Genomic DNA, 21,944 nt, shown 5'->3' on the forward strand with positions numbered 1-21,944 from the left:
CCTGCAAAACGTAAAAACTATTAAACCCCCTTAATAGTTCACAAAGTTCATACATTTAACAGTTCCTAAAGTTCATGCCCTAGAATGGCTTTTATCTTGGGAGCCGTACTATGCAATTTTCCAGAGTCGAGCACAAACCTTAACACAATTTCATCTACCACCACAGATTTACAAAAGGTGCAGTATTTACGTATAATGTCGCTAAAGATGTTTATCTAGAGGGACTAGGGAGTACAAAGTCTACAAATAAATTTTAAGACAAAGATCTAAAATAACATTCAACCTGAGAGCCAACCCAAGCAGTTTTCTGGCCTTTATCACCAGCCTCTGGTGGGTATACAAAGTTGACAAAATGTCATCTGAGGCCAGGAATCGCAAGAAGTGCAGTGCTTCTGTACAGTGGTGCATTAAATGTTTTATCAGGAGGGGCTTGATGGTTCAGGATATGCCGCTTGAGTAAAAAGTGCAAAAAAAGCTTAGGTGTAAAGTGGTCTGTGCTGATTTCTGATCACATGGACAGGGTAAAAGATCATGCGTCCATTCCTTACATTGAGGGAAAGTGGCTCGCCTATTAAATAGGTTAAGCCAAAACCTGGATAGTATAAAGTGCTGATATTGCTGTGCATCTAGCAACAACAATTATTAAATACCCCTAAGTGGATTAAGCTACATGATGCATGAAGCAACAGACGGGGACTCAGTTGCCTTTACTCACCACCTCTTGTCTTCCCATTAGGAGTAACAAATAGCCCCGAACGTCTTTTAACCCACCGAAATTAGAGGTGTAGATGGTTCTTCAAACAAATCCCGTCTACCCAGAGCCACAGCCATGCCCCTGATTCCCCTCAGCCAGAGAACCTCTAAAGCCAGGTTCAGAGACAAGCAAGCCTGGTAATCTTTCTATTTAGTGATAAATCCTCATTAATCTACACCCTGCACCAAAAATAATACTGAGTGTATCCTTAGAGTGGCCTTAAAGTTTGGTTATCCTAACCCTCCATGACAACTAAATGTGGAAGTGCACTGAAGGGGAGACAATAGATGAGAATAGATCGATGTGTTTTCCCTTACCTGTAAAGATGGGGCTACCTGTATACCAAATTCCTCTGCCCCATAAAATGCCATGCTAGTATATTTTGCCCGGTTGACGGTCAATATATGTGCAACTGATCTTTTACCTAGTTTGGCTACGAAGAAGTAAAGGAAGTTAATACTGCTCGCTAGTTGATTTTGTATAACGTCCAACTGAGGAAGCCACGGGCCTCTACGATTAAAGGTTACCCCTATAGATAATGGTGCCTGTGTTTTTTAATGGATTGGAATGCTGCTTAAAGATTGGTTTCCATTTACTTTTATATCCGCAGGACATTACAAAGAAGGTTGTTATGTTAATATTCAAATCTAGCCCTTCCATGAAGACTCAAAAGGTGTCCAATAATTGCTGCAGGGATATAGGTGTACGGGCTCATAAGGACAGCATCGTCAGCATATAATAATGCTGGTATGCTGGTATGGGCCGCTGTCTAATCTGGGGCAGGTCCCTACCCCTTAATATCAACTTCCTCTACAAATGATTGATGTAAAAAGAGAAGAGGTAAGGCGCAAGGACACACCCTTGCCTCACCCCCCTGCTCACTCCACACATCTCCAATACTCTCCCCATAACCTAAACATGTCTGCAGCTTTGTAATCACTAGAGATTCCTCTAATTGCTTAAGTATCTGCATGTATAGACACATTTGGCTGGTCTCCTAATCCCCAAGTCTGACTCAGACCCTCAGCTACTTTACTCAGTATGACTGGATTTGTTACAATGGCAATGACTATAATGTCTGGCCAGGACATGCACACCCTATTCACTGAGTCCCCTTTAAAGATGAATGTCCGGGGGCGCGGTCAAGATGGCGGTGGAGTTGGACGTGCTTCCTTGTCCCTCCGGTGCCGCCTGACACTTCGCTTTGTTTATCTCCCTGCCTTGTGCCCATCCACGCTGGAAACGGTGCGGCCCTGTGTCCCCACGCTGTCCTGATGCCATCGGAGCCCCTATTTTTGTGATCTGTGTAGGCACCGGCCTGATTTGTGTGCTGAGGCCCTGACTGACTCTGGGCCCAGCGAGCCTCGTGGCGGGGAGAGCGGAGGCCTGTGCCTGGCGGAGCGTTGCCTCGGCGGCTGAGCACTGCCTGCTCTGTGCAAGCGGAGCGGAGTGTGGCGCTGAGGCGACAGAGGGGACGGGCAGCCTCTTTTGAGCCCGGTACCGCGCTGGTAGCTGTGTGGCACTGCGACATGACCAGGTGGAGCTGGTGTGTCCGGGGCTGCTTGGACGCCCATCAAGGCGGCAGCGGTTAAGACCCCCACGGGGTGGGTGTGTGCTCCCGTGCTGCGAGGACCCGGGTGGAGGCAGCCTATGCTTCACATCCCGGCCCACTCTGGAGAAAGGTGAGGGGCAAGGGAGCGGCTCTCAGGAGACCTGGGACTTGGTCCGCAGACCGGTGGATGTAACGGACCCGAGCAGGTGGATCTGGGGATGGGGCCCCGAAACTGGGGGTGTGGGCGGCCTTTCGCTCCTGATTCCGGCTGCCCTTTGGACCTGGTGACTGGGGACTTTGTTGGCTAGACGGGGCCTGCTGCCCTGGGAGTTACGCAGCGGGCCCGGACATCAGCAGACGGCCCCCCCTAGAGGCCCGCGGACTACGGCTCTGCACAAACGACTGGAGGCGGCCTTACGGGGGGGCTGGTCTAATATCGACCCGCATATCGGAGGGGGGCCTCTATTCGGGTGGCTTTGGGTGCGGCCGCTCTAGTGCGCAGGCCTGGACAAAGCCTTATAGTCTAGTGGCCACCTTACCCCTGGAGCCCGGGTGCAGCAGTGGAGTGCTGGTGAGGGCGGATGGCATGACTTAGCCTGGCACAATAGTTGTTGTCTGCGGCAACGCATGCCCCCCCTGCTTGGCGGAGTCTGGGAGTGTGATTGGGGCCTACCCTTGGAAAGACAACCCTACAGTGGTGTGCCTCTTGCCCTCGCTTGTGGATCAGGGCCTAGGAGATTTGTGGGGCAGGGTGCAGGGGGCCCACCCATGGATTGTGCCCTTGCGATCGGGGAGGGCTTTTGAACTTGCCTTGCCAGTGCTACCCCTCTCTCCCTGACGATCAGCTACTGTGGCCTGGGAAGACGGCTGGGCCTCTGGGACGCTGATCGAGGCCCTGGGCAAGTGGTGGTCCTGCTTCCCCCCCCTCCCAGAGGGTGAGAGAACTTGGAGGTCCTTTGCGGAGCTGAGCCTGCATCTGGGGCGAGCACGTGGGCCCTCGGCCGGTCCCCTGAACGTTGGCTGCGCCTCAGCCCTAGTTCTGTGCATTGGGGCGCGGGCCCCCTCAAGGGACGAGATGGCGGCGGCCAGAAATCGAGAGGATAAACCCCTCAAGGATCTACCCCAGAAGGTGGCGGGACAGTCTGCCTCTCCGCCCGCTTACAAATCCCCACGCTCTGAAGACAGTGAAGCGCCAGCGACCAAGGCCTTCATGTTAGAATTGTTCTCTGCCATTAAGGAGGACATTTTAGAGATCCGCTCACAACTTACGTCAAACCTGCGTGAGATGAGGCGTGATGTGTACGCTGTGGGGGAGGGGTGGCGACCCTAGAGGAGCATAAACTGGGAAGGACGGAGGACATCCACCAACTCCAACAAGATGTGCTCCGTCTCACGGAGCAGAATCTGGACCTCCAGGCACACGCTGAGGACTTGGAGAATAGATCTTGGTGGAACAATATTAGAATAAGGACGGTTCAGTAGAAAGGAGAGGAGGATGACCTGCGCGAGTATATGGGGGCACTTTTCCGCCAGATCCTTGGTGAGGAGGAGGTCCAGGACATTCAATTAGATTGTGTCCATCGTGTCGGTCTGCCGCATGGGGCAAGGGCCCCTCCCCGGACATACTGGGGTGTGTTCATGATTTTCAGCTTAAGGAGAGGATCCTCCGGAAAGCCCGTGATCTTAATCCCATCCACTTCCGTGACCACCACCCTGCGCTTTTCCAGGACCTGGCGGCCTCCACTCTTGTCAAGCGTAGGGAATTTAAGCCTATCACTAATCACTTGAGGGAGCAGGGCATTCCCTCCTCGTGGGGACACCCGTTCTGGCTAATCTTCAAGTTCAATGGCAAGCTGGTCAAGGTCCGCTCATTGGAATTGGCCTTCGGTGTCTTGGGACTGGAACAGGCCTCTTCCACACCTAGAAAAGGCAGGTCGACTAATATGCAGCGCAGGCGCTCCACGGAGTGGCAACATGTTGGGAAGCCCTCTTCCTCTGCAAAACCAGACTTGTCCGCGTACTGGAGAGGGGGGCTGGGGTTGCCTCTGTGTCCTTTGTCACCGACACATCTGGGGTCTCTTGAGGCCTAATGGCTCGGCACTAGCTGGGTCTACAGCTGGCACCGGAGGCGGACGTTTCTCAGATGAAGGGTGGTAGCACTCCTATATCCTTGGGCAGTGGTGTGTCCTGTATCAGGAACTGGGAGTGTGAGATGACGGCATCATTTTCCCCTGCTATTGGGGCCTGTTTACCGGACTGTTGTTTTTTCTTCTCTTTTGCGAACTTTGAGTCCTTTGGGGTTTTCATGTGATTGGGGCTGGGGTGGGGGGTTTGGGTTTGGGGTTGTTTTGGGGGCTCCACATCAGCTTTTGGGGGACCAGTTTGAGGATCCGGGGAACATTTGAGGCAATGTGGTACAGTAGGGGCTTTGGAGATGGGACGTGCATCGGTTATCTATCCCTCTTATTGATATGGTGGGTACGGACCTAAAAGTAGTGAGCCTCAATGTTAGGGGTCTAGATAGCCCAGTGAAGCTCGCTGCTATCCTCTCCCTCCTGGAGAATGCGGAAGGTGGTGTGTGCCTGTTGCAGGAGACTCACCTCTTCTCTAAAGATGTTAGGCGCATGGCAGACAAGCGCTTTCCGCTCCAACTTTGGTCCTCAGGTCCGACTAAAAAGCACAGGGTGGCCATTCTTTTTAGCATGCATGCGCATTGCAAAGTTATCTCTCAGGTGGTGGATATTAAAGGTAGATTTGTGGCTGTTCGCTCACAATGGGGGGAGATGCAGTTCACAATAGCGTCCATTTACACCACAAATGTTAAGCAGGAGCCTTTCTTGCAAGCGGCCCTTTCACAGGTGTTGGCGTCGCCGGACGCCCTGATTCTTGTGGGTGGTGACCTGAATATTGTAATGGATTCGGAAGTGGACAGTTTTGAGCAGAGGTCCCACCAGGCGGGGGCAATGTCATAGGGGGGGAAGCAGTGGCTCTTAGAGGGAGGGTTGCATGATGTATGGCGCGTCCAGCATCCCCAGGAGCGTGATTATACCTACTACTCTGCAGCACATAAGACATACACGCGCTTAGACCACTTCCTGGCAGCCGACATTGTGCCACGTTCCTTGTCAGATCCTGAGCTTATCTCAGTTTTACTTACTTCCCATGGCGCTCGGCCACCGCCGTCTGGCTGGCGCCTCCGCGACTCCTTGCTCCATTCAGACTTGGTTGTTGCGAAGATACGTGACACTATTACCCACTATCTTGCTGATAATAAGGTAGGGGATACACCCATAGCATCGATCTGGGAGGCCTTGAAATTAGTAGTGCGCGGAGAATTTATAGCGCTTGAAACGACATATCCCCGTCTGCGCAAAGAGAAGCGCGCTGAGTTGGAGAAGGAAGTTAGTGGCTTGGAGGCGATCTATTAGAGGACTGGGGCCCAAAGGTCTGGAGGGAGTTGGAGACGAAAAGGCGCATGCTGAAACACCTTGAGCTTGATAGGGCTGTGCATGCTTGCGGCACAAGTTCTACCTCTGTGGGGACAAAGGGGGAAGGATGCCAGCGCGCAGGTGGCGGGAGCGCACTCAATTAACCACTATCCAATCCATTAGGGAACCTCAAGCAACTGAGCAAACCACTGATGCCGCCATTGTGGACACCTTTCGACAGTTCTATCAGACCATATATAGGAGGGAGGGCGCGGCTTCTGGGGGAATGGCTGAGTATCTGGCTTCGTGTGGCATTACTCCCCTCTATTGGGAGTTGGCGCAAGCTTTAGACTCAGCGATCCACATTGAGGAGGTCATATCTGCAATTGCGCTGTTGAAGGTAGCTAAATCTCCAGGGCCAGATGGCTTCTCTGCCATATTTTATAAAACTTACTGCGTGGAGCTGGCTCCTCTTTTAACCCGCCTTTTTAATTCCTTTCTTGATATGGGTGTGGTGACTCCATCCATGGCTGAGGCAGCAATTACGGTCATTCTTAAACTTGGGATGGACCCTAAAGAGTGTGGCTCGTATAGGACGATCTCGCTGCTCAGGTTTTTCAGGTTTTAATGTCTTTATTTCGATGATGAAATCATAAAAGACAAAGTTTAAAAACATTTTAAGGCATTTTAATCACTAGACAATTGATTGAAAAAACACAATAACCATATTATTAAATTACACTAAGATCACAGCTAAAACTAATTAATAAACCTCAAAAAATTACAAAGACAGAGATAAACCTGGTCTTAAAAAAGCTAAAATTTGCAAATTTCAATTTACAGAATTAATAAGGTCGTACACAGTACTGCTAATGTGAGTTCCTTCTGGCCCTTATTGCCCACGCCCAGCCTAAAAATTTGGCCAAGCATACCACAAATATTTCAGAGGTATTAGTTTTTAGGACCCAGATCGCCTCGGAAGACCTTCTACATGAGAGACGCTGAAACAGAGGTTTTATCCATTTTGTGCGAGGTTCTGAATACTGCGGGCAGGCAAACAGGAGATGACCCTCGGTTTCCTTTTGGCCTGGACACCACCAACAGGAGCTTGTTGTTCCTTTAACCCAAGATGATGTAAATGAATTCAACGGTAGGGCACCTACTCGAAACTGATGATAAAGTTTCTTATCCAATGGTCTAGTGATGATATCCCAGTAGGTCTCACGGGAGGGGTCCAGCTTAAAGCTTAGGAATCTTCCCATGAGACTACCGGAACTGGAATTAATTACCAAGGATTGGCGAATCGAGGCCCAATATAATTCTTTGAATTCCTTTTTTGATGGAAAGGTGTTGGTACCAGGAGAAGCCCAAAGGTGCTCTAATCCCATATCTTGCAAGGTCTTTTTTACAGAGAGAAGCCAGGGGATTCTTTCAGAGCCCCCCATGGACCTCACGTCTGCTAACTCCTTTGCAAAAAGAGTAAGATCCGGGGAGGTCCACAAACGCCTCCAGAGAGCCACTACTCTGAATCTTGCCATATCATTAATTGGAAAACAAACATCCCATATCTAGGCAGAGAGGTATCGATGGAGAGGATTGAGGTAACCCTACCAAGTTCCGAAGGAATTTGCACTGAGTTTTGTAGAGACTTGAGGGGTCCATGAATCCCCATAAGTCAGCGCCATAAAGTATGGCAGCATTTATTTTAGTGTCATAGATTTTCATAGCAGGGATAACCCGTTTTGTTATGGATCTCTTCTGCTCACGCAAAAGACAGCCGGTGAGTTGGGCAAATTTTAGCTGTTGAGCAGCGATTTGCTCTTTCCATAGCAAACGGTGGTCCAAAGTGACCCCTAAATAAGTCATGGTTTCAACTTGTTCCAAGTTGACCCCACTCATTGTTACATTACTACGGACAAAGTTATTCCTAGTTAGAACCATGAACTTGGTTTGCCCACGTTCACCTGGAGATCATTTTTTACACAAAACTCCTCAAAACAGTTCAAGGCCCGCTGTAGACCTTTCCGTGTTTTGGATAGGAGTAGAGTGTCGTCGGCGAAGATAAGCATGGGGAATCTTGTCCCTGCCAATGATGGGGCGTCAGTATGGGTAGCTGAGAAAAATGTAACCACCTGATCAATGAAGAGCAGGAAAAGTGTGGGCGCAAGGACGCGCCCCTGACGAACTCCACGAGTGACCGGGAAGGAATCTGTGTGTTGTCCTTGACCTCCCCACCTCACCCTCGCATAGTTGTCTTCATGCATTTTAATGATTAGCTCGAGTGGTTCTCCTGGTAACCCAAGGTCCATCAATACCTGCCACAGTTTGCCCCTAGGCAGTAAATCAAAGGCTGACTTCAGGTCTATAAATGCGGCAAAGATAGTACCACCGCCAAGCATAACCACCTTCCAGAAAATCAAACAGAAACGGAACACCTAGTCAATGGTGCTCGTCCCAGATCTAAAGCCTGCCTGCATATGTGACAATATATTTTCTGATTCCATCCACCCTTGTACTCGAGCCAAGATCATTTGAGCAATGACCTTTTGGAGGCAGTCAATTAAACTAATCGGGCGATAATTGCCCGGGTTAGACCTGTCTCCTTTTTTGTATATTGGGAGGATCTCAGCCCCCTTCCATGATTTGGGGATGCTTGCACCTTTTGCTATCGCATTTGCTATGTTGGTTATATATGGCACCCAGAGATCAGTATCTGCTTTGAACAGATCTACAGGTATTAGGTCCAACCCCGGTGCTTTCCCCCGCTGTGTCAGACCGAGGGCAGACTCCGCCTCAATGTTAGTAAAGGTCAATTTTTCTCCACATATGGGCGTTATATACAACTTATCCAGCATAGGGGGAAGATCAGTGCCCACCATACTAAATTGGGTCGAATATTGTTTTATCCAATATTCCAGGGACACATGATTGGTTGGAGTACGGGAATCAACATCCTTCCCCCATTTTACTATATCCCAGAATTTAGTCTGGTTTTTCATTATGGAGGCATCCAAGAGATCGGCCCAATAGCCATCCTCCCACTCCCTTTTGGCTTCCCACTGTGCTCTTTTATACCGTGTCCTAGCCTCCTTTACAGCACTCATATTTCTAGATTTGACATTGTTAACAAGATTACTGTGAGCCTCCCTACATTTTTTATTGTACCACTTTTCCCGAATTACATGTGGTCGTACTCTACCCTGCAGGCATGGTTTAGACAGGAAAAGCTTGAGCTGGTCAAAACAGCATTCATGCAGGTCCATGATGGTGTTAGGATCTAAGGTGCCCCTCTCAGTATCCTCTAACAACATTTCATTTAACCACATTCCCAATATTAGTCTGTAGGGTCTCGTCTCCTGATAAGTTTGACCATTTCAGACTCCTGCGATCATTAGATAGGATTACAACCCCTGGCCCTGGGGGAACTGGATCTTCCAGTCTTTCCAGACCATGGAACCTTAATTTCAATGACAGGGGGTTATGGTCGCTTTCCGGGCGGGGGACAACTTCCATATCGACCATCAGTGACCAGAATTCCATTTTTAAAAGGAAGTAGTATATACGTCTCTTCCTCAGTCCATTATCAAAAGTGAAGTTGGCACCAAGATCTGAGAGAGAGCGTCCATTTACTGCCCTTAACCCCCAAGTGAGGCATAGTGCAGTCCAGTTTAAGGCAGCCTCCGTTGCTTTGACAATTTTACTGGTCAGTAAGTCTGGTATGTTCCATGTTGCATCTTCTGCGGACCCCCAACTATCCCCTGCAACATAGAGCGGCTCAATTGTACAATTCAGATCACCAGATAGAAGAATTAAGGTACCTTTGCTGAACCCTGCTAAATGTCTGTCCAGGACATCCACAATGGGAGGGCACCGACCACCAGGGAGGCCACGAGAATAAATGTTAATAATGATCATGTCCTGTCCGCCTCCCTTGCTCAATTTGATGGCCAGTAGGTCAGGATTATCCTCATTAAGTTCGGTGATGTTATATCCCGATGCCTGTTTAACCCACGTTATCAGTTCCCCTGATGCTCGCCCTTTACTACTCTTGATTGCAGGTTTAAAAAAGTTTATGAAGCCTGCCTTATGAATTGGTTCGCGTGCCCAGGTCTCTTGTAATGCCACAACATCATATTTATCAACAAACTCAAGCCAGTCCTCAGAGTCCATGCGAGCCTTCACTCCTGCAACATTCCAGGACACTATATTAAATGTTGCTGGTGTGGGTTCTGTTGTATTGTTTCCAAGGTTAGCGGGAGGCAGGGGATTCATTAAGGTAGTCCGTGTAGGCATGTTTCTCTCCCCTATTTCTTCTATGGTATTTTTCTGCAGACTTTCCCCCTCTACCATGACCACTGTTTCTTCCACTTTGTCAAGTATAAACTGATCGCCAGATTCAAATGCCATTGGGGCTTGATGTAATGTATGTACCTCGTTCCCACTAACAGCAATGGGGTTATTCTTCGTTCTTGGTGTATTCAGTCAATCTATCTGCTCCAGGTCAGACAGGGCCCCAAAGTGGTTAAAGAGTAGGGGGTACTGCTGTAAGTAAGGTGTTCTTGGCCCTTTATACCTCCCATCTTTTACTCTCAACTGGGTTGGGCCTAAAGGATAATTGCTATGTCTATGTTGGTAAAAATACGCAAGATCCAAGGATTGTACATCACCCTGGCGAGCAAATCTGGCTTTCCGTCGTATGAAATCAACCACCCAGGGATCTTTAAATGAAATTAGAATACAGTCCCCTTCCAGATGTTTGGTGCCATTACCCACCCAATCTTCTCTCCTTACATAAAGAATTTCTGTTGGAGATGATGGTGGTAAGGGGCGGTTCTTATTTAGCCAAAATATCGCCTTATTACGCAATTCCCCTTGTGTCTCCTTAATACCATCTCTTAAGGGAGCAACACCAGTTAGAACTATAGTGTATTGGGTCGCCTCCGGGGGTAGATTTACTCGGGGGGCTAAGTACTTCCTTTGTTTACCCACAAATAAGTATGGGCGAATTTTGCGAATCTCGCGTTCGCGAATTTTGCGGATTTGCGAACTCGCAATCCGCAAAATCCGCGAATTCTAGCGAATTTGCGGATTTGTTTTTTTTTGTGTTCGCAAGGATTTCTGTCAGTTTGCGAGGGTTTCATACAAGTTCACAATTGCGAACTTACATTTCGGCACGCAACGGTCGCGATTATGTTGTTTCTACGTCTGGTTCATCATCACAGGTTCCCAGCACCCTCTGTTTCACCACTGCAACCCTCTGTTACATCAATGCCACCCTCTGGTTCATCATCACTGTAGATTATGGGGGGGAAAAGCAAGCACACCAGCCCTGCTTCAACTGGCATGAATTAATTTGGGGTTAGTTTATTAATGTGTCACTGTTTTAAAATTCCAGTCTGGCACCTGCTTCCTTATCTGTAATTTGCTTTCTGTTGCAGTGCATTTTTTTTTCCCAGGACCTTTGTGGCCTACTTGTAGCTATTCTATGAGCCTGCTGTGAGGGTCAGAGCAGGGTCATACAATTGTTGCAACTAGCAACTGAATTCTGGAGGGGCCCCAGTCAGGAAGCACTACAGGGAATTGTTACTAATGATGAGTTTGAACTCTTGCCCCTGCCGAGTGCTTCAGTTTTGAAAAACTCGTTTTTCTGCAATTTCGCGGGATTCGCGGGGCGCGAACACGCGCGAGATCGGATTCGGAAGCCGCAAATTCGTGCGAATATGCAATTTGTTTTTTTGCGGCGTGTTAGTTGGTAAGGTTTTGTGCGTTTTTGCGAGCCGCTCGTAGCGCAAGGCGCGAAGTTACCCTCGCGGTTGTTCAAGGGCGCGGCCATCTTGTTTGCCTGACGTATTTCCGTTTCCGGGCGCGAAGTGTAATCTCGCAAAGTCTGCGGCTTGCCAGTACAATTTCGCCCGTGTTCGCAAGGAAAATCTCGCGAACTTACCCGCGCAATCGTGAACGGGCGCGGCCATCTTGTTTCTCATTCATTGCTATGGTTCTGGGCATGGTCTTTGTATCCTCTGTCAATCTCTGCCATCCTTTGCTTGTTTGAAGTTTTTTTTTAAATCTATTTTACTTATTATCTATCCCTCTATTTTTCTAGCCCTATATTTTTGTGTTTACTGCTACTTTTGGTTAATTTTAAACTACTTTTTTAAACTCTTTTCTTTTCTTCTCTTCCCTATTCTATTTTCTTTATTCCTTTCCGCCCAGACCATGGTGAAGGGAGCCGGGAAGCATCCCGAGAAGGGGAAGGGTCCCGCACCCCGTGTCCGGCTCCCGTGCGGGCGTTTGAGGGGGGAGGAGGTCGTACCCAGGGAGATCTTTACCCCGGTGGAGGTGGGCCAACTCATTTTTTATGTTCAGCGCCGCCTCCCAGGACCATCATGGGAGGCGGCAAGATCAGTGCCGGGTACGGGGTCCGGGAGTGCCGGAAGCGGTGGGAGAAGGTGTGCCAGGCCATTTACCACCACTCTCGGGTCTGGCGCACCTACAACCAGGCCACCCACCGCTGGACGGATGTCCTGACCCGTGAGCGAGATATGCTCTACCTCCTTGGCCTTGAGATCGCCGGGCTTGGTGAGTAGTAGTAGCTATTTCTTTACTACTATGTTTTCTCCTGCTGTGTTATTATATTGCAAATTTTTGTTTTTTACCAAGAGCAATAATGCTGCTCATTACATTGTAGGTAAATTATATTTCAAAATCTTCTGTGCATTTCAGGTACACTGCTCTCCTTCTTCTCAGTAGTGTTGCTGCTATGCTTATTTGTTTTAGATTTTGTGTTCATTTCATTGGCCTGTGAAATTATGTATGAGTGTAGTTTAAAGAACTGCGTAATGCTACACACTAAGGTTCTGATTTTTAATTACCGGTGCATCCCTGCAAAGTAGCAGGGATGCGCCAGTAATTGTGCGTCACGCCACTATCACCCAAGGTGCGCCGTATTTACAATGCGGCGCACCATGGGCCCAAAACGTCACCAAAGCGTTACGCATCTGTGCCGTAAAGGCAGCGCATTGCTTGAGTTGCGTCGCAACGATGGTGCAGCTCCATCAATGATCTGGGGTGCCCTATCTCCCCAATGCTGCGTCAAGCCGTACGTCTGCTTCAAGCAGGCGCAGGGTTTGAGTCACGCATCATTGTCCTCAAAGTGACTGATTGAAATCTTGTAGATTTCCCTCAGCCACTTTTAGGATGCGTTCCTGCGCAGGAATGCCCTCCCTTGCGCCGGAACGCCCCCTATTGGCGCAGGGCTTTAGAACGTGATGCATCTCCCATATGCGTCACGTTGTTAATATACGCCGCACCATTGCGCCTCTTTTGTGCTGTCGCTGCGTCACAAAAGTCACGCAACAATGGAGCAAAAGAGCCGCAAGGGGCTTCTAAATCAGCCCCTACAGACTCAAGTCCAGTCCTTCCTTTATACACATGGCGATAAGAAGAAATAGTGGTGGTGGATTAATAGTTTGAGTATTTTAATGACTGGTTAATGTAGTAGGAAACTTTAGTGTTGTCGCTGATCTTCAATCACGATGGACTTTGGCTGTCACTTTGCGTGCTGCGGACTGCTGCCTGCCAATCCTAGGCAAACCTTTTTAGTACTTTGTTTAGTGAGTTACATAGGGTAGTTTCCAATTCGATGGTCCGCAAATCAAGCAATACTAAAGTAATAACGTAGTCGACCACATGAGATTGGTCAATAATATATCCCGTGGAGTCGTTGTCTATTTGCTATTTCGCAAAAATATTTTGTTAGTTCTTTTGAAATGTTTGATTTGGTTGAGAAATATCATCCATGTTTTCTGTTTTTCTTTCTTTCATGTTGTACATCAGCTTCCCCCAGGGGCAAGAGGAGGACACAGGAGGAGGAGGAGGAGGGTGCTGTTGACGATGCAGGCCAGAACCGGGCAGGCGAGGGCTCCTTTGCTGGCCCCAGTAAGTTTTAATTTTAATATAGAGTACTTATTTTTTCCTAGCGTTCCTCATTCGATTTTTTCTAAATCGTCTTTGATCTTCTTGTAGACAGGATCTAAATTCTTATCCTGCCTCGACTATGACTCCGTGTGGTATTACTAGATTATTCTTATTAGTCTGTCTGTGTAGCTAACTAAGATTGCACATTTGGCATTTCCATTGGACTCCCATTCTAGTCAGCAATAGCTCTATGCACTGAGTGCAGTCCTCTGGGATTGTCCATAATGTCTTTTCAAGTATTCTAAATGTTTATGCTTTGACCATTGCCAACAATAAAAAGGTGAATGACCACCAAGAAAGAATAAGATACTACTTTACTTATGGTTTGGATAGGAGGACAATCCATTCTACTACTGTTGCAGGGACAAATCTGCACAAACAGAACTATGGACACTAAATAATGCATTGCTTAGCTTATCAATTATGATAGGTGCTGTTAGACTTTCCACATACCTCAGTGATAACAGACTTTGTAGTTGAACCCCCAATCTCCTTACTGACTAGATAGTGTGGCAGAGTCATTTAGCTCCCAAAGTCACCGATGGCAGAGGCACGGACTCATGCTTGCAAAAATTGCAAAACCTTTAGCTCATTCACTCTAGTCTGGAGGACAAAAAACCACAGAGTCTATTTAAGTTTAAAAGCTTTATTAAAAGTAAACACATTTATTAAAATCAAGTTTGTCATAAAAGTGAACGTGTAACTGAAAATGGAAAAGTGCTTAGTGCTGACGATTAATTGGACACATTTCTTGTGGTCGAGCCGAGCTCTCACCTGGTTTGAACTTGATCCTGCTCGTGTTCTTAGAAGTCAAGCTTCTGTCTGTTAGGAGAAAAAGTGGTGCGTGTTAAAAAGTAAAAAGCAAACATTCATCAGTTGTGCCAAAAAGTCCAGCAAGACAACAGCCTTCCCTGGAAAAAGGGACATTTTTACTTTAGAGTACACAGTCATAAATTATTAAATTGTATACTGTTTTTTTCACATTTCTTTCTTCCTCCTAGACCAAATATTATATAGCAGTGAGTGGTGTATTCTAACATTATTAAATGTACTTTGTAGGTGGAACATCTGGAGACGGGGCCAGCGCGGAGGTGGTGGTGGCATTGGACGAGGAGGACAACTCTGGAGAGGAGGCGGTGCAAGTGCCGGACAAGGACATGCCTGTGAGGGTTCACACGGTGGTGGCGGGCAGAGGTAAGCTATACATTTCTTAGTCATTGAGATTGAAGACTGCAGAGTATGCTTTCTGCACGGGTGTATTATAAATAAACCAGGTAGTAGCCTCCTCTAAATGTACTTCGACTTAGCTGTGAAGTTTTTGGCGAGAAGAATCCCAATCAGATCTGAGGTGAACTTGATGGATGGGATGAACGAAAAGCGAAAGAAGGGTGTAAGTAAGTGTGGAAGGACGAGAAATGTAATGATGACTGGCAAAGAAGAATGATATGTGTTTGCTTGGTCCCCGAGGTGGCTGGGAAGGAAAGAATATGGTATGGTGCATGGCTGGGTGAATGATGAAGCAAGGATGGGTGGAAGGAGAACAGCCTGGGTGGGTGAGACAGAAACTGTATGTGTGCATATACTTTGAATGGATGGATGCCTGGATCATTCATGGTACTATCTGACTCTTAGATAGCATATGTGTATCTAGAGAGAGTAGACGGTCACTGGATGAACTAAGTGTTACTTTGAAGAGCATGTAACACCGCACCCGCACGTCCGTTCCAGTGTAGGAAAGGCAAGGAAAAGAAGTTGTAACATTGTCCAAATACTACCATGAATAGTAGCAGTAGTTTGTATTGCAACTGCAAGCATAGCATATATCCGGTTATTACTGTGGACACTCCCTACCTCTCTTAATTAAGCATGGGCGAATTTTGCGAATCTCGCGTTCGTGAATTTTGTGGATTTGCGAACTCGCAATCCGTAAAATCCGCGAATTATCGTGAATTTGCGGATTTTTTTTTGTGTTCACGCGGGTTTCTGCCAGTTCGCGAGGGTTTTGTACAATTTCGCAAACGCGAACTTACCTGTCGGGTCGCAAGTTTTGCGAACTTGTTGTTTCTACGTGTCCAGCCTGTTTGGGATACTCTTCTTCATCACTGCCACTCTCTGTCACCACTGCCACTCTCTGACTACTCATGCCACCCTCTGGCCCACCCATGCCACCCTCTGTTTCATCACAGTACCCTCTGGTTGTCCAGTGTACATTATTGTGGCAAAGCAAAGCACACCTTCCCTGCCTCAAGTGACCTGAATTAATTTGGGACTGATTAATGTGTCACAGAATATTTTTTTAGCTGGCACCTGCTTCCTTAGTGCTTCCTGATTAGTGATCTTTTGCACTTGCTAAGTGCTTTCATTGTTGCAAAATTAGTTACAACACCTGCCCTGCCCCAACTGACAATAATGAATTAGGGGCTGATTAATTTGTCACTGGATTTGAACTTCCAGCCTGGCTCCTGCTTGTCTGCCTTAGCTGTAATTCAGGACCTTTGTGTAACTATTCTGAGGGTCAGAGCAGGGTCACATAATAGTTGCAAGTAAGCAACTGAACTCTGGAGGGCCCCCTCAGGAAGCACTACAGGAAATGGCTACTAATGATGAGCTTGAACTTTTGAACCTGGTAAGTAGTTTCAGTTTTGCTAGGATCGTATTTCTGCAATTTAGCGCTTATTCGCGGGGCGCGAAGTTGAACTGGGAAGCCGCGAACTCACGCGAACAGTGCGAGCAAGCCATAAAATCCGCTGCTCGCGGATTTGCGGATTTTGCGGGAAATTAGCAAATCTCGCGGATTGCGAATTTACCGAAAATCCGCGAGCGTAACGGATTTTCCGCCCATGCTTACTCTTAATAACTTTAGTTTAGTAGTAGTACGTCATTCATGTGTGGGGGTATCACTGTTCACTCAATAATAAGCAAAGCACCTAATGTCATCCCATATATCATCAAATGCATCCCATGTGAAGTGATAGATAATCAGATAATTTAGCTTCTTCATTTTCCTTTTCTAATACTCATTTGCACTGTAGGGTGAAAGCTAAATTAATTAAGCAGTAGCCCTTTTAACAGAGTATTCTCAGTGCCACCCATAATAGAAAAGTAAGAGCTTCACCACCTGCATGCACTGGACCGGTACAGTAACGCAAGTCTGTCTCACTCACCATGGTGTGCGTCTGTTTTTCTCGGGTGCAAGTTCACTGCGCTGGCATTATGCCGGCTTGCATAAGATAACGTACCAATTTTCCTAAACAAGAGAGAAGAAGAAGAAGAAGAGTGGTGTACTGTCATAGTCGACTGTAATGGAAGTCCATAGTGCTCGTAGAATTTGTTCCTTAAACTCCCACTAATGTTAGAGCAAGGATGAAGAAGTCGGAGGTAACATAGAGACTGTCCTCAATAGTTATGTACTGTGCTTTCAATTTGCTACTTGTACTGTGACAACTTTCTGCTCAATCATTTTGTGTTAATCTTAAGGAGCATTGGTTACAGACTATGTCTTTCTTTCTTCATGTAGTTGCTCCTTCCAAATCCAAGACACCATCAAGGAGGAAGGAGCTGGCTCGAATGGCCCGGCAACGGAGGCTGGATGCCACTGTCGCTGAATATCGGCGGATGGTGGCCCTGGAGGAGGAGGAGACGCAGTCTGGTACAACAACAACGTCCACTGGGACAGCTGCATCCTCCTCCGCGCGGGCTGCCAGCCAGCGCAGTGCTCCAGCGGTACGGAGCCGGGCTACCAAAGCCAAACGCCACCGCCAAGCAGCAAAGAAAGCAGCTGCCCCTCACAGGATTTGCAAGGCACACCGGTGCCGCTTATCCCTCAGACTGTCCTACCTGGAGCAGGAGGTCCATAACTATAAGAACTCGGTGGAGGGCCTCCGCTTCGAACTTGCCACCCTCCGCAAGGAGCATGATGCCCTGGCTGCTAAATCCAAAAGCACCCTGCCATAGTGTCCCTTGCCCCTTTTTTAGAGACTTTTGGGGGGTGGGAATTGGGAGTTGGGTTTTTTTGGGGACTTTTGAAGGACAATCGTTGGGGTTAGGGAGGGTCTTGCGGGAGATTATTTTGTTAGGGCTATAAAAATATACTTTTTGAAACTTTATCTGACCATACCTGTTTTTTACTGCTTTTGAGTCTGGTGGGTGGGGGTTTAACAGTAAGTTTGTTTCCCTGAATAGTCCTAGGACTTTAGTAGTACTACCGTCAATCCAATCTCTCGTCTCCCCTAATACTCCATTATACTACCTCCAACCAAACGCCTATCTTACCTGTAATTTCTGTTTGCAAGTAGGGCTAGGCCCAGGGCTGGCTCCACGGGAAACAGCGAATAAGGTTGGCAATCCTGGGCGGATAAAATTTCCTCATAGCGGTGGTACTAGTGGTGTGACACAGTGGCAGTTGCATGCCTATGAAAAAAAAGAAAATGAAATCTGGTTTGTCCTCCTGAGCAATACAACGGTACAATAGAGAATATAGCAGGTGACAGAAGTACACTAGAACAGTGCCACATTGTAGCCTGACAAATGCTAAAGTATAACTAATTCGGTTGAAGTTCTTTAACATTAGCCATGGGTCTTTGTCAAGCAGAGTAAGAATATATCCTCGGATTTCTTCACCAGCCTGTTGCTATCACCTTATCCTCCCCAGCAAGTGTGTGGATTTATTGCTGTAATTTAGTCACACATCAATCAACACCACACAGCCCGGGGGAAGAGGATTAGGGTTTGAAAAATGGATGGGTATGGGGGTTTTTGGGAAAGGTTTTGGGAGACAAGAAAAAATAGCACAGCATGGACAAACAATTGTGAACATAAACAAATCTTTGGGTACAAACCTATCCATCAATCTTTGAAAGTGCATGCACTACTGCATGCATGTCAGTGAAAAGTAAGTAATACTTTCGACAACTGTGGAAGAAAGAATGCGACAGTACAGGGCGTGTGTGGAATTATTGATAACTATATTCAACATAAGGTCTCTGTTGCCAGATACCTGAGAGCCTTGCTGGTCACTATAAATCCATTCACAACACTCAATGGGGTTGGTCTGGAAGGTATAGTAGATAGAAAAGGAGAAATTGCTCTTTTTCTAGGTGTCCTCTCACTCACCAGGGTTGCCCCTTGGTGACATGCTTCATCATTGGGGCCATCCCAGTCCTTTACGGGCTGGGGTGTGCTGCGACTTGCGAATTATGTAGGAGCACTTACAAATGACTATGTGTGGTGCAGATGTGATTGTGGAGTGGACTAATTGATGTGTTAAGGGATCAATTTAGAAGCAGAGAGCGATCCAAGAAATGCAGTGACAGTCAGAGAAAAACACAATGGATACTGTATCTGTATGTTGTTGTAGTTGTCCTGTTGAAAGTGGTAAGTAAGTTGCCTGCAGAAAAAAAATCCTCTTATTAGCGGCACTCCTCCATTGCAGCCGACGCTTCGTCCATCGATGTTGGTCACCAGAAGACACCCTGTAAAAAAAGCACAGCATGGACAAACAATTGAACATAAACAAATCTTTGGGTACAAACCTATCCATCAATCTTTGAAAGTGCATGCACTACTGCATGCATGTCAGTGAAAAGTAAGTAGTACTTTCGACAACTGTGGAAGAAAGAATGCGACAGTACAGGGCGTGTGTGGAATTATTGATAACTATATTCAACATAAGGTCTCTGTTGCCAGATACCTGAGAGCCTTGCTGGTCACTATAAATCCATTCACAACACTCAATGGGGTTGGTCTGGAAGGTATAGTAGATAGAAAAGGAGAAATTGCTCTTTTTCTTGGTGTCCCCTCACTCACCAGGGTTGCCCCTTGGTGACATGCTTCATCATTGGGGCCATCCCAGTCCTCTACGGGCTGGGGCGTGCTGCGACTTGCGAATTACGTAGGAGCACTTACAAATGACTATGTGTGCTGCAGATGTGATAGTGGAGTGGACTAAGTGATGTGTTAAGGGATCAATTTAGAAGCAGAGAGAGATCCAAGAAATGCAGTCACAGTCAGAGAAAAACACAAAGGATACTGTATCTGTATGTTGTTGTAGTTGTCCTGTTGAATTTGGTAAGTAAGTTGCATGCAGAAAAAAATTCCTCTCATTAGCGGCACTCCTCCATTGCAGCTGACGCTTCGTCCATCAATGTTGGTGACCAGAAGACACCCTGTCCACTGACTGCCTGATGCTGAATTGTGGCTCGCTAATGTGAAGCCTGACTCCATCCTTTTTACCCCATTGCACAGACTGAAACCCGGCCTGTAATTAATCAACGAAAAACAGGAAGTGATATAATATTACAACACCACTGATAAATAAATATAAGGTATGTAGGCTGTGGAGTGCAAAAAGTCACACTTTGATTTTCCTAGTAGACAGTACAATATTTTTGACAGTGCGTACTCTGTCTGAGTCACCTTTTGAAGGATAAATAAGTATGGGCAAATTAATGTAGCGGATCTTTCCCCTCAAGCTAGGTGTACTGTAAACTGTGTTTTAGAACAAAATTAGATCTTCCCAGCAGTGCTCCCACCCAGACCCTTACTAAAGCCAGTCGTAAAAATGTAGAAGACCCCCAATCAAATCTCAAAAAACGAGGCCTAGCAGAAAACTGGTGACAAAACGTACTTTGAAAGTAAAAGTAGGCCCAAGTACCCCCTTACCCACTGTGGATTGCATTCAAACAAGCAAGCAAAAGTATCCATAGCCAGCATCGCTCCAAGACTTGAAAACCCCCCCACCCAAACACATGCAATAGAAATACTGCTAACCCTAACGAACCCTAATTTAAGAATAGTGGCAAAGGCTTTCTTTAACCATGCCAAATCCCCCCTTTCCCACCATAGATTTTCTTCAAATGACTTGCAACCAAAATTACACATTCTCACGAGTGCTCTAAGACCCCAGAACTCAGTTGCAAAAATCTAGAACACCCCGAAATACATGCAATCCTGCTGCTAGTGCTAACCCTAACGAACCCTAAGTTACAAAAAGTGCCAAAAGGCTTTTCTGCGAGGATTTTGTCCCAACCACTTCTACCCGGTATTAGACCTTCCCAGGAATGCCCCAAGACCCGCCAACCCACTCGCCAAAAAGCATAACACCCCCAAACAGGCCAAAAGCAAAATCTCATACTTGCAATATTTCTCGGCCTTCTGTCCAAACGCGCTGCGTAGCTAGGCCATAGGTCCGGTTTGCCACCACGGATTTCCTGAAAAGCAATTGCAATCAAGATAACAAAGTAAAGTATATATAGCCAGCAGTGCGCCCAGACCCCGAAACTCACCCACAAACACCAGGAAGCCCCCCAAACAGGCCCCCGAAAACGCTACATTGAGCAAAATGTCAGAAATAGCAAAAAAAAATCGGCGTAGATTTTGTCCAAACCACTTTTATCCGGTATTAGAGCTTCCCAGCAATTGCCCCAGAGCCGTCAACCCAGGAGAAAACGAGTAGAAGACCCCCAAACAGCCAAAGAGCAAAAGTACAAAAATGGGGACTTTGTCATTTTTTTCCAAATTTCCCAAATCACTCCGCGCGCGCTCTGCAGCTAGGCCCTAACTCCCCTCTGCCACCATGGATTTGCTTCAAACCTCTTGCAAAGTAAAGTATATATAGCCAGCAGTGCGCCCAGACCCCGAAACCCACCCACAAACACCAGGAAGCCCCCCAAACAGGCCCCCGAAACGCTACATTGAGCAAAATGTCAGAAAGAGCAACAATAAAATCTCGGCCTGGATTTTGTCCCAACCACTTCTACCCAGTATTAGACCTTCCCAGGAATGCCCCAAGACCCGCCAACCCACCCGCCAAAAAGCATAACACCCCCAAACAGGCCAAAAGCAAAATCTCATACTTGCAATATTTCTCGGCCTTCGGTCCAAACGCGCTGCGTAGCTAGGCCATAGGTCCGGTTTGCCACCACGGATTTCCTGAAAAGCAAATGCAATCAAGATTACAGTGTTCCAGCAGTGCTCCCAGACCCCAAAACTCACCCACAAACATCAGGAAGCCCCCCAAACAGGCCCCCGAAAACGCTACATTGAGCAAAATGTCAGAAATAGCAACAACAAAAATTCGGCCTGGATTTTGTCCCAACCACTTCTACCCAGTATTAGACCTTCCCAGGAATGCCCCAAGACCCGCCAACCCACCCGCCAAAAAGCATAACACCCCCAAACAGGCCAAAAGCAAAATCTCATACTTGCAATATTTCTCGGCCTTCAGTCCAAACGC

This window comes from Lissotriton vulgaris, chromosome 3_1 (genome assembly GCF_964263255.1).
Source record: "Lissotriton vulgaris chromosome 3_1, aLisVul1.2, whole genome shotgun sequence".
Lineage (NCBI taxonomy): Eukaryota > Metazoa > Chordata > Amphibia > Caudata > Salamandridae > Lissotriton > Lissotriton vulgaris.